Raw genomic sequence first — 13,551 nt, 5'->3', positions numbered from 1 at the left:
TGTTTTCACTCATATTTTAGAACCAAATATTGAAAACAACTCCGACAGACTGGATACCTGGTCAGGGTGTACATTACCTTTCACTCAAGCATCCCAGGACAGAGCCCTGCCCCACCATGAGCCTGGGTGGATACGTAGTTATAATATACAATGACTGATACTGAATATGAATATTTCATGAAAATCAAATTATAATATGAATTCCTAGGTGTTTGTTATATCCAGCAAGAAATTGAGTACATATGTCTGAATTGCTAACCCTAACCCTAGCTCAACAGACCACAATGCCCTGGACTGTCACTATTATTACATGCTGTGAAAATAAGTAACTTTGATCACAGTTTATGTTGTAAAAGAGAAGGAATATTGAAAAAAAGATCTACATTGTGATATTATTTCTTCCAAACTGACCAGAAACATGCTTATCATACTCTCACAGCACAGGACCAGACTCACTGTGCATGACGGCTCAGGCAAATAATGTTTGTTAGATTGTCAGTTGTTTAGTATACTTCTGTACAGTTAGGGTCACCATCTCTATTTCAGTATAATGAATATGCAGAAAACACTAAAAGTTGATTGCCTTCCAATATTCTAGCATAATTAAAAAACTTTGACTTTGTTAGTACATATTGTTACAGTCCTAATGCCAATATGATTCTTCATAACTCCTGCTTTGAAATACTGAGCTTTAAAATTGACCTCATGAAAGATAATTTACAGTGGCAGTCTGTCAGGATAATTCTGACTATAAGATCACTGTATTAATCTGAATCCTTCTGCAATGTGCTGTGAATGAATGCTGATGCAACTGACTGTGGGAAAGCTGTTAATAAAATGAATCTGTGACACATGCAACACATTCACAGAGGAAGAGGACACAAAGGGAGGACACGCAGAGGCTGTGTTAAAGTCAGAATCCAAATCTTTAGTCAAAAACAGGCGGCGGTTACAAACAGGAAGACAAGCAGTCCATCAAACAGTCTACAAGGTCAAACATACAGTGAATTCAAACAGCAGTAAAAAATAACTGGACACTGAAAAACTTAAAGCAATGTGTGACGCAATAAAAGGAAGCAGCGCAGTATATTCACTGAATTATCATCAATTACAAAAGAGAAAAACGACGATTTCTAAGGTTTGTTTTCTAATTGCAGGTAGAGTGTGGCTGGTAAAGATGGAAACATACAGAATGTAAACTGTGTGAGTTTGATGAACTTTGTTAGTAACAAATGAGGTAAAAAAAAAAACCCAAAACACAGAAAGAGGCTCTCAGTATTCATTAATAATTAGAAAGCATCTAAACATTCTGGTCGTGGATTTTTACAGTCTTAGTTCTGCTCGCTGTCATTATTATAATCATCATGATCAATGGCGAGGTCCTGAGGTGGGCGGGGCTGTCTCTGGTGATGAAACCATGAAGGAACAGCATCTGGCACGTGTTGGTGAAACATCCCAGTACTGGTTTAGTTTCCTCTCCAGCTGTTTGACATTTGACACTTCAACATTAAGGGGAAGAAGAAGAAACAGTGTTAGGTCAGGTGACCACATGGTTTCTAAAAAAACTGACAGGAAGTAACCAGGCCGTTAGAAATGGATGGCATGTGTTTAGAGTTACTGTAGTTAGGTAACTCTACTTACCAAAAGCAAAGCTGCTGAATGTTGCAGGAACATGCTCATGTGTGGTGATCATTCAGTGCTGCTCCTGCAGGTTACACAGTCCAAGACTGATATCCTGCTCATCTGAGAGTTTGAAAACACACATGCAAAGATTTAATTGTATTACAGTCAAAGTTGGATGTTCGTTTTTGTCCTTTAAAAATGTTTGTGTATTTGAAAGCACTAACATTTAGGGATGTCTCGGATCGTCTCTCTCTAAGAGTGTCTCCTTTAAAGGGGAGACAAGTGTATCCACTGATCCACGTCACTTCACCTGGATGATGACTCCTCTCTCCCTCACTCAGAAACACTCCTAATATAACCAAGCAAATAAATAATACTGAAGATTTACTTACATCATTACAAAAACATCAAAAACATCTCCCTTTGATTCCATTCCTCCATTCCTGCTAAACATCAGGCAACAAATATCCCAGTAAATCATAGTAAAATGTAAAGCACACGTTTTCTCTGCTTTGTCTAACCTCTGCAGAGCCTCTGTCAAGAAAAACATATCTGTAAGCATAAAACAAATATACATTTCATAACACGCCGTGTTATGAAATGTATATTTGGACAAACCTCGGTCAGTTGATTTCCTCTGTGCAGTGCAGACGAGCATCAGTCAGCAAGTCAAGGTGGTGAGATGGACTCGTGCCCTTGGTGACTCTGCTAGTTCTTCTGAGGAAACACCACCGTCTCTCCACACCGTCACCATCTGTGAGCACAAACTGCTGCTCTGCTCTGCCAGCATGTAGGAAATCACATATCACACACACACAGGGGTGAAGAAACATTAGAGCTCGAGTTTGGATACTTTAGATCTAAACAGATCAAAGTAGCTCTTAGTCTCAGCAATCAGACAAACAATGATACCATACTGATTCTGTATGAATACAATATGGTATTTTCAATACAGGTGTAAATTAATGTATTAAAACTAATACAGATATATGTATATATATTTTTGATAAATTAGTTTGCTAAATTATTTTTTTTTCATTTAACAATTGCAACTGAAAGAAATTAAATATTGAACAAAAATATATTGTCACATTCTTCATTCTCAAATACAAATTTCACAAAGTAAATTTTTGATTAACAGAAAAAATATGAATTACAAAAAATAATTGCATATTATTAAAATATTATGCAACCGTGACCAAAGTCAGAATCATCATTACAGTACTGTGGACTTAATGCTTGGCTAATAGCGATAAACTTCAGGGGAGATCATGATGACAGAAAACTGTAAACAACACTCTGAAGTCAAGCTTCTTTTCTTGTTTCTTTGACCTCAGCACGCTGACAGACTTGAAGTTGCTAAAGATTTTAAAAAGTGATAATTACAGGGAAGAAACTTCTCTTTTTCATCCATTTAATCAAACATTTGATGCCTCAGCTGTCTCAGTCCTATAGCATTCTGCAACTACAACTAACCTGAGGAGGCTTGGATTTGGCTGCAGATACCCCTGTACATCCTTCTCAGCAGCACACATGTGGGTACCATTTAATCACACTTCTTCCTGAGCTTTGCTTCATCACAAGACTAAAGGTGGCATACCGTGTCACGGTCTTATCATCATCCAATTGGAGAAGAAACATTTACGGTCATCCTGGTTTTGTTTTCTGATCCTGCAAAAAGACTGAGGACAACAAAGCCCAGAGAACACGAGATACACAACATCCAACATTCAGACTCAACAGCCTCCAGAAATGAAGAGCACCAGGTTGGTCCAGTTATACTAGATATAAGCATAATTCACATTACTGTGTACGAATAATAATCAAGAGACAAACTTTGAATATGCAGAGCATGATGTCCCATCATCAGTCTGTAAACAAATATCCACCAGGCTTCTTTGTTGGCAGAGGTGATGATTCTCCCATCAGGGATCAGTAGCGTGTATTAACCTGTGGTCTAAGCAGCAGTCACTGAAATATTAGTGTTTCAGATAAGAAATCTAGCACATAAAAGTAGGGCTGCCACGATTGGTCGACTAGTCACGATTACGTCGACTATCAAAATCGTCGACGACTAATTTAATAGTCGATGCATCGTTTGAAGCTATGTAAGATCCCAAAAGACGCAGGAATAAGTAGTAGGATTTAAGAGTGTAATAACGGAATGAAACCGAAGATGGCAGCACTGCATGTACAAGGATGCCAGCTGGCGTTAAACCCAGAAGAAGAAGAAACTGTGTCCCAGAATTCATAGCGCGGCCCTGCTCAGTTTCCAACAATGGCGGCAGCTAGTTAGTTTTAATATCTTATTATTCTTTCTGGGTCACAAAATAAACGTTTAACATATTTTCAGGCGAGAATGTAGCTGTGTAAACTTCAAATATCTGCTCAGTTTATCAAGACACCACATATTTTCAAAAGCGCTCCGACGTTTTCGGAGACGTCTGTTACCCACTAGCTCGATAGCGAGCCGGGGGAAAGCCTCACTAGAGCCCGTGAGAACAGCGGACTCCCGGCAAATTGTTTTCAAACCCACCGCAGTCTTTCACTACTCAGGTTAAACATGATATATGAGTCACTTAGATAACTTAAAAATGTTATTGTTTGGCTTTTTTCAGTATTTTATTTGTTCCTGAGTAAATCGGTTTGGCTGAGATTAAAGTTATAGTTTTTACACAGCTGAATAAACATCAAGCAGACAACTGATTATCAGAAGTGTGAGATGCTCGAGAATATACTCCGATGTCCCGTTATATTTTAGAGAACAAGGAGTTTATTAAACTTAACCAAAACAATCTGCAAATTTCATTTAAATTTAATAAACTATCATCTTGTTTTTATTTTTAGTTAGCACATACCTTAAACACTTAAAGCTGTAAGCTAATGATAGTTATATAAGAGCAGATGCTGCTGGTGCAATAAGCTGTACGTTTTACGTTCAATGGATGCATGATCTGATTAGTCGACTAATCGCAAAAATAATCGGTGACTAGTCGACTATCAAAATAATCGTTTGTGGCAGCCCTACATAAAAGTCAAGATGGGAGGGATCTCTACAAACTGACTTACCTCTGCAAGTGTGAGGCTGTTCCTCCAGCTTCAACAAAAATCTGACTCTCCAGTCACAGACAAACAAAAAACTCCAGCTGGGAGATAGAAAACACTGCCTGGGTCTTGCTGGATGTTGCTGGTCAGAGTCCACACATTAGCAGAGTGCTGCTTGGTCCCACTGACCCATGTGGACAGCGACTGTGGAGAACTGTTCTGGAAAATGGAAAAGAGAATTAAAATGACAAAAAGCCAAACAGGATTTCCACAAAGACTCTCTTAGAATCAGCAATCAGAAAATCATTGGTTCATATTACAATTAAATATGAACAGGCTCCTTAAATGTAAGCAGTTAAGATCTGATTTGATTTACATCCCTCACACAGCACATGTGTCCAGGCTGTCAGGTAAACATAGAATTAATCTCAGGTAACATGACTCACAGTAGAGATTCAGTAAGAAAGATTGCTAGCTCTAATATTATTACCACACCAACAGCTCAGATTTCTAGAAGTATTTAAACAAATGTCAGTCTATCCATTCATTTTCTTCTGAATATTCAATTCATGTTCACAGTGGGAGGGTGGGGGGTATCGTGGAATTTTGTAAATAAAGTCTGCAACACAGAAAGAGCTGTGATCAAGCTATTTATTACTGCGCGCAGGAGAGCCAACACACATCAAACATCACAGTTCACAATCATGTCAGCTCTGCCACAGAAGTCGTGCTCCTACATCTTTATGCATTCCAAGGAAGAGGGAGGAAGTTACAAACTGATCCTACCACACTTCACGCGCCTCGCTATGAAACCTAACGGATCAATGGTCATGCTGTTTTGTGCCCTTGGTCTTATCAGCACCTGTAAAGGGAGTTGTTTTCTCAAACTGCTGACGCTGAAGTAGGTTCATCTAGTTTTAGAAACTTTCACTGAACAGTCTATAACAGTGTCACAACTAAGCATATGCATAAGCACTTAAATACTTTAAGTGAGAATAATAGAAATTTTCTATTACAGGAGCCAGAGCCTGTCCCAGTAGTCATAGGTAGAGCACACCTGGACAGGTACCAGTCTGTCAGAGGACTAACAGAGAGACAGACATCAGAGTAACAAGTCTATTTAAAATTAATGTAAGCTTGCTACAGCTGTATGTATGAACATGTGTTTCTGTGCTCACAGTTCACCTCTCAGGAACCTGCAGTTCATTTTAAGTCTACTTTAAACAGACCTCACAAAAGGCTGATGTGGCTGGTTCAGTAGTCTGATTTAAGTACGATACCTTTGGCCAGGGATTAATCTGGTACATCGCTTCACTGCAGTCTTACATATTATCCCCACACCTGAATAAAAAAATATTGATATTTACAAATAACAGATTCAGCTGATGCAGCCTGACTCAATCTGATTCCAGATGTTCAGCACACACAGAGACACAGAGGTACTGTTTAAAGTTTAGTGTTAACCTGAGTCACTGATCATTTACAGTATTACAGAGTCTGGCAGTCTTTGCATGATGTCCACGTCACTGTAAGTTTCTAGCTGACTCTCAGGTGTGACAGGTGTGCCAGCAGGAAAGAGTAATAAGAACCTGCATCCTGAGGTTTGTCATGCAGGATTAAACGAGCCAGGCTTTGTTCACACAGCTAGGGTTGTATTTTACACTGACCCTGGGTCAGTATAAGTATCATACACTTTAAACGAAGCACTGAAACTTGCACATATTCATTAGAGATGCATTGAAGCAAATCGGGATATTTACTGTCAATCTGTGGCTGCGATTAATCACTTTACTGCAAACTTTATTAACTAGTAACTTCATCAGTCATGACAGAAGCTAATATTTCTGTGCTAACATCGTTTAAACAGTAACAGCTTTACTACAATATAAGCTAACGTTTACACCGTAACTTTAAGCTAGCACCATAAAGACGGTAAAACACGTAATAATATCTACAAATGCATCTTAAAGCTGTTATATTAGCACTCGGTGTATTACTAACATAACCACATTAACATTATTGACACTCGCTGACTTTTAATAGTCATTCTATAAATGCTGTCCGTTTAAATGGTCTTACCTGTAACACTGCACCGGATTCCAGCCAGAGTGGATTCTGGAGTCTTCCACGCTCCTGTCAGTGATCCTCCATCTGGATGGATGATAACAACCTTCTGAACAATCTAGCAGGTGGATGGCCCATATCTATGGGACTGATTTCTGCTAATAACGCCCATTGTATGGACCGATAGCAGCCGAAGCGGGTGAATAAAGTCACCCGGTCGCTAGCTGTGCCATTACCCAGCATGCACCACTCCCTCCATAAATGCAATAAACGATACAAAAGTAATGGCCTATAATTAATTTAGCTGCTGTATCTGCTGTTTCTCAGGTAGTTGTTTACATTATATAATATATTGTGTTTAGTACACGTCACTACAATGTGATTTCGGAAATGTATAAATATACGGACAACAGGCTCTTCCGCGGCAATCTCTTGTCGTCAATAAACAACGATTAGGGAGCAGCATAGTGTTCAATAGGAGGACCCTGCACGTCAATTCTCGACGCGAGGGGGGTACCCTGCGCGTCGATAAGTGAAGCAGAGGGAGCCTGACCATGCGTCACACATTTGACGAGTTGGGAGTGAGAACGTGTTGCCCAGGTCCCTCCCCTCTGTTTTCTCATGGCCCCACAGTGGAGGAGGCTCTTGCAGCGTTAAAAGGAACAGCCCTACCTCCCATCCTCTACACCCCATATTAACAGTCAGAGGCCCCATTCGGTACAGTGGCCATTAATATTTATGAGAGCAGAGCTCCTCACGGGGGCCCAAGAGTGACAAACACTGTGACCTTTGAGAGAGCCAGTGTTTACAGTGGCCATCAGGAAACCGGTCGGATAAGGGAAGAGAACACCCCCGCCCATCTTTCTCCGAACCAAATGAAAGCAGGCTGGTGTTTGGTCCGAGCAGATGTTGGTATCACACTGTTACTTTCACATGAGCACTCTTGTGAATGCCTGTGAGCTGAAAGCAACCGTGTCTTATTAAAAGAAAATACTGCGCCATTCCGAGACGTGTCATTTCCATTCGGCACATCTTTCCCAAAATTGTGCCGTTCACTCACACGGAGGCTCATTTTGTTTATAGTCTACACCCTCGATGGTCTGGGACTCTCTTAAAAATACAGTTCATTATTTGCAGTCTGGGAGTGACTCAACAGAATTCAGCATTCAGCCCGTCTGTGTTCCAGCTCTTTTTTTGTCGTGAAAACACAGAAAGCGGCGTCTGCTCACCGTCTGTGATGTTGTTGTAAATTATAGCTTACTCACTAATTTGTACAAATAAAGTGGTGAAAGGAGAGCACTCACATGAGGAGAATTGTGTTCTGCTTATTTTGGAAAAATAAATCTGGCTACTGAAGGAATTACAGAGTGTGTGACTACAGGAAAATTATGACTTGCTTTGACTCTGGTGATTGATTCATCACTAAACTGGTCTTTATGGAGAGTTTGGCACTATTATTATATTATTTTATCTTTACTACTGTGTGGTTTCATAGGAGTAAAAGTAATGGTAAAGTCACCTTTACTTCATTTTCATTTGGTTTGGAGGAAGATGTGTGGGGGTGTTCTTTTCCTTTACAGGACTGGTTTATAGTGTAAGAAGAAGACAACATGGAAATGCTTCTACAAAACAGAATGATTTAAGATGCTCCTAATAATAAATAAAAGGAAGCTCTGTATTATGCATATAACTGCATCTGCTCAGCTCTTATCTCGACACCGCTTCATCTGATCTGCTTCAGCTTTGGCAGATGTCTTACTGGGGACTCGAGGAAATGCGGTGTAAAGTTTCAAGTTACCTGGATAGCTTGTGGTTAGATTTAGGGCATCTGCTTCTGTTTTACTGACATCATATGGGAGTATAGATAGATCGTTAATATCAGAAAAGGACATTTTAAAGAGGAAATATGAATAAAATCAGACTTAAAAATGTTTAATTTGGAAGGCCTGAAGATAACTGAAAAGGAGTACACTCTTTTCTGGAAGTTAGAGGGTGTAGGGTGAAAATTTAAATTTTGCCATAAAGGAAATAAATACTTGTATTGATTAACTGAGGTGCACTTAGCATTTTTTCTTAACTTCTAGAACCACAGATTACAAACATTGTAAGGATAATTACTACTGCAGAAGGCCAGAGAACATTTTTGGTCCCATGGTATAGAATGCACCCTTTATACATAAACCTTTGTCTACATAAAAGAAGCTAGTTACATAACAAAGGAGTGGTTTCATAAAAGGTATCTGTGTTAAGTCACTCAAGCAAAGGCCAGACTTAAACCCAGCATATGATCTGTATAGGGACCAAACAGCCCGAATGAATGGGATAAACGACCCAAATCCAGGTTTCCAAAGTCTGTAGAAAGTTTGCCAGCACTAAACACTGTTAACTGCTGTCAGAGGAGCTTGAATTTTAGCTACATGCTAAACAAGCTTAGTTTTAGATACTAGGCTCACTAGAAGATACTAGAAGATTACCTTTCAAGTCTCATGTTTATTGGACATTTCACATGTGGGGAAAATCCAAAAACAGATGAAAAGCTTTTCTAACCCTTGTCTTAAATAGGTCACTGGCAACATTGTCCATGTTTAGAAGTTAAATTAAGAGTCCTGTACAGGGGATTTAACTATTAATAAATCTAGTGAAACTTTTAAAAGTGTACTTTTTGACTTTATGGGTCACCTAGACTTGATTATTAAAGAAATTGACGTTTTCTCTATTAAAAATTAAATAAGTAAAAGAGAAGTGCTATACTTGCTAGCATCTTTAAAAAACCGTCCAAAAAGGGAGTGAAAACATATGTACAACAGATTTTTTTTAATTGCTGGATTTTTATATTGTCACTTAAATGTCAAACAGTTACACTCTCTTTGACAGAAATTTCCCAATAAATGTGTTTTTAACTCAATCGGTGGTACGAAAAGTGCACCAAGAACCCGAGTTGGATGCATAGTTTTTACAGCCCACTATATGAAACTGGCAACTCTTTTGCATTTCAGGACAACAAATAAACATCACCATGGTGAAGCTGCTCTGAATATCCACAGATGCTACAAATAGAAATCTTGTGAGCTCCTGGGAATCGCTTGCTAACGACATGATGATGGATGGAGCAATGCCACCCAGTCCAGTAAACCACTTTATGAGAAAAATTTCAGCACCACTTCCTTCATTCTTCAGCTGTAAAAGACTGAAATTAGTATCAGTCCAGTTCAATCATTTCAGAGTAAAAGAATTTAATTTGTTTTATTATGTTGCAGTTGTGGGTGATTGTTCTTTTTTGGTATTTAATTTGCAATGCAACCATTGAAACAGGGAAAGCACTTTGGATTTGTCGACTTCCTCTCTAGTTTTCCCTAAACCCCACCTCCCAAGATAAATATTCCTTTAACTTCCTCCTTCAAGTTCACTGCATTCATTCTTTTAGAGGATTCAGCCGCCCATGTATCATCTCAACTGAGGACAAATTTGTTTTTCTTCTACAATCCCCTCTGACAGCCAGTATGTCGAGATAGGGAGCTGAGATTTAATAACAGTGACGTCTCGTACAGTGGAGACCACTCTTGGTATTATGCTTGTTTTGACCCTTCCCATCCACCCACAGGTGGTGTCTATCACCGCTAAAGAAGACATTTCCGTAATCTATTCGGCAAACCTTCTGCACTTCTGAGCAACATTCACATTGCAGTTGTCAGATAGAGATTACTGTCTGCAGAAGACTGACACATGAGGGGAGGAGAAAATGATAACAAGACCTTTTAAGTTCCAATGTCTGTGGTGAGAGTTCATCCCAGGAGGCCCACCCACGTAGACCGGAGAAAACAGAGCTGAGAAGGCCAAGCTGCTTAGAGCTGGTGGGCGCTGTGGAACACTATGAACCACAGTGCTTTCCACAGTGTCATATTTATCTGTGGTCTTTGTCCAGGAAAAACACAGCTGTGGTTACACTGCCTTAAATCTCAGGTGCATGATTTTTCTGCTCCTCTTGAAGAAAGTTGCTGGCCGTTGATACTGAATAAATTAACTTAAAGACTCAGTCGTGGTTTGCTTTAATGTTGTATAACTACGAGTTTTAAAACTATCTAAAAAAAAATATTCCACACGAAATTAATCATTTGTAGAATTTTATGTGAAAATAAAAGGAACATATTTTAACTGTGTGTACCAACAAATACCAAGCAGAGGGTCTTGGCACAAAGATTGAAGTCTCTGAAAACTTTTAACATCCTGGTGTTGTTTGCACAAAACAGAAGACAAAAGACAAAACACTTCAACTTTATTTCCCTGCCACTTAGGCTCTCCAGTCAGAGGCTGCATATTTGATAAGATTGATATTTATGTAACATTTATTCAGTGCAAATCGTAACAACATTTAAGTCCCATAACTCATGTTTGAACTGACTTACAGCATTAACGCAGTCATGCAGTGCTAGGGAGCTGTCTGTGATCATCTGGCAACCAAATTCCATGAGGAAAAAATGTCTAATTCCTGATTGGTTGCGAGTAGTTACTGGCGGTCGTTGTGAAACCATTTGTTAAAATGTCAGTGACCCCCTAGTAACCACCTATCACTAGGAAAAAGTGTGTATCCCCCAACTGATTGATGAGTGGTTACTAGGGTTTTTAATTATCAAATAAGACACACTCTGGCATACCAGAAGCACAATGCACAACCAGCTGGGCATAGTGTAAATATGTCCTGTATATTCATGTTCTTATAATAAAAGTGCAGTGAAATGTTCGTATTCAGTTGAATCAATACATCATCTAAAATAATAAAGAAAAATACAGTAAATGATGACAGAAATCACATGGGCATTTCCTTTAAACAATTAGCAAAAAATAAAAAATATTCAAATAAATTACTGTAAATACAGTTATATCAGTTATCCAGTTTATTATTATTAGTTTATTATGCTATGGAGACTAAACGGCAAATCACAATCACATATCACGTGTTACTCCTCACATCTGGTGTGCGAAACTGGCCGTGACTGGACACGAAGCACTTGTCTGATATGACTGCGGTCAAATCAGCTTTGGTATTTTTAAGCGTGCCATCTTTTTGGTCAGTGGCGTTGCAGGTAACGGTCAATATACTGGATATTTAAGGCAGAATAAAGGACAAAATAATTTTGCTCATTATATGGGATGTCCCAGCTAAAACGGGACAGTTGGCAACCCGAGTGGTTACCAGAGGTTGCTGGCAGTCATGAAGTTAGCTGCAGAGAGGTACGTACTAAAAACCTCGTGCTGCTTTGGTCACTACATAACAATCTTTGACAGTGTTTTGTTCAGACAACATCATGTTATCCGCAAATACTTACAAGGCTAAAAAGCACCGGACTCCATTGCTAACATTAGCATGCTAAATTATATGCAATACTGTTAGCATATTCATGTTCACATTGTAGGTAAACCTGTCTAGAACTTCTTTATACCTTTAAATATTTTCTGATTAATACAATGCTACAATGATGGTTGTCATCAGGACACCAACTAGTAGTTTGCAACCTATTGGCAAAGTTTAAGTATTGTTAGGACTAGTTGTTATTACAGAAAGCTTGCGACTGGTGCCTACACCTTCATCAATACAGATACAGATTCGGGGGCAGGGATAGCTCAGTAGGTAGAGTGGTCCCCCCATGATCGCAAGGTCGGGGGTTCAAATCTACTGAATGGTACTCCTGAGCAAGGTACTGTCCCTACACACTGCTCCCCAGTGCGCCTGCTTAGTGGCTGCCCACTGCTTCACTGAGTGAATCGGTCAAACGCAGAGAGAGTAATTTCCCCATGGGGATCAATAAAGTATACATTATTATTATACCCCTTACCTAAATTTACAAAATTTCACGTCTGTGCCAAAATTTTTGGTATAATCAGGTAAAAACTATCTTTGAGATTCTAAAATGATGGCTAATCGGAAGTCTCTTTGTTTGTCACTAAGTAGATCAAAGGCAACCAAAGAATGAAGCAAAACAGCATTAAATTTCATAAGTTTGAAGTCAACAGCCTACAGCCAAATTCAGATCATCAAACTCTATAGCGCTGATGCATGTGTTTATATATGAATTTATGTATGAAATTTCAGAGCAATCCATCTGCAGTAGACTGACTGGCCTCCATTTTCATAAACAGAGTCATGCTCACAGGGCTACAAGTTCAGCCTTAATCTTGAGCAAATTAAACTTTGACAACTTGCTGTAGTTTGTTTATTATCATTTACACACTTCCTCCCAGCTCTCTAAAAGACTCTTGAGGTCTGGCCACCAGACGCAGAAATCGTTGGGCTGTTAAAGGTAAGGCAAGCTCCGTCTCAGTTGCCGTGTTCACGCATGCTTATCCCATGGAGCTCTCTGTGGGAGTCCTACTACATGTTTCCTTGACTGTTTGTGTAGCAGTTTGGAGAAAATTCTGACAGCTAATCCACTGAGGATTAGCTGTCCTCACTGGCTGTTTCCCTAGCTGCATTTATACCTCGCCTCTTTAATCACTCTGACAGATGTATTTCTTCCAATTGAACTTTTAATAAGGATATAACCAAGGACTTCTCTTATTTGTTCCAGCACTTCCTTAATGACCAAGTACTATGTCTTGTTTACCCACAAATATTTAGCAGGTGTGTCAAGTTATTTGCCATTTCATGCTCAAGTAAATACCAAGAAGTCGTCCCCAGTTATGCAAAAGTAATTACAAAATATCATAGGCGAGAAATATTGGTGAGGAGAAATAAATAAAAAGCATGCTCATCATCAGTATATCATGTATATATTGAGTATATCATGACATTACTGAAAAGGCGGCACTTCCATTTTACCACCT

General features: G+C 39.2%; 1 long non-coding RNA gene across 6 annotated transcripts; it reads right to left on the bottom strand.

The window, feature by feature from the left end:
* Positions 1-907: 907 nt before the first annotated feature.
* LOC135933250 (uncharacterized) lies at positions 908-7,318 on the bottom strand. Of its 6 annotated transcripts, XR_010573701.1 has the most exons (8): positions 6,748-7,318; positions 4,693-4,887; positions 3,460-3,580; positions 3,100-3,305; positions 2,242-2,403; positions 1,848-1,972; positions 1,642-1,743; positions 908-1,499 (listed from the first exon to the last, which is right to left on the bottom strand). It is a non-coding gene; the product is annotated as an uncharacterized LOC135933250 (long non-coding RNA). The 6 variants fall into 6 exon arrangements; XR_010573700.1 differs by having other exon boundaries at positions 3,100-3,594; XR_010573699.1 differs by having other exon boundaries at positions 3,100-3,580.
* Between the last annotated feature and the right edge of the window lie 6,233 nt (positions 7,319-13,551).

This window comes from Pelmatolapia mariae, linkage group LG22 (assembly GCF_036321145.2).
Source record: "Pelmatolapia mariae isolate MD_Pm_ZW linkage group LG22, Pm_UMD_F_2, whole genome shotgun sequence".
In the NCBI taxonomy this organism is placed as follows: Eukaryota; Metazoa; Chordata; class Actinopteri; order Cichliformes; family Cichlidae; genus Pelmatolapia; species Pelmatolapia mariae.
The sequence above is the reverse complement of the archived record's forward strand: the minus strand, read 5'-3'. Positions and strand labels throughout refer to the sequence as shown.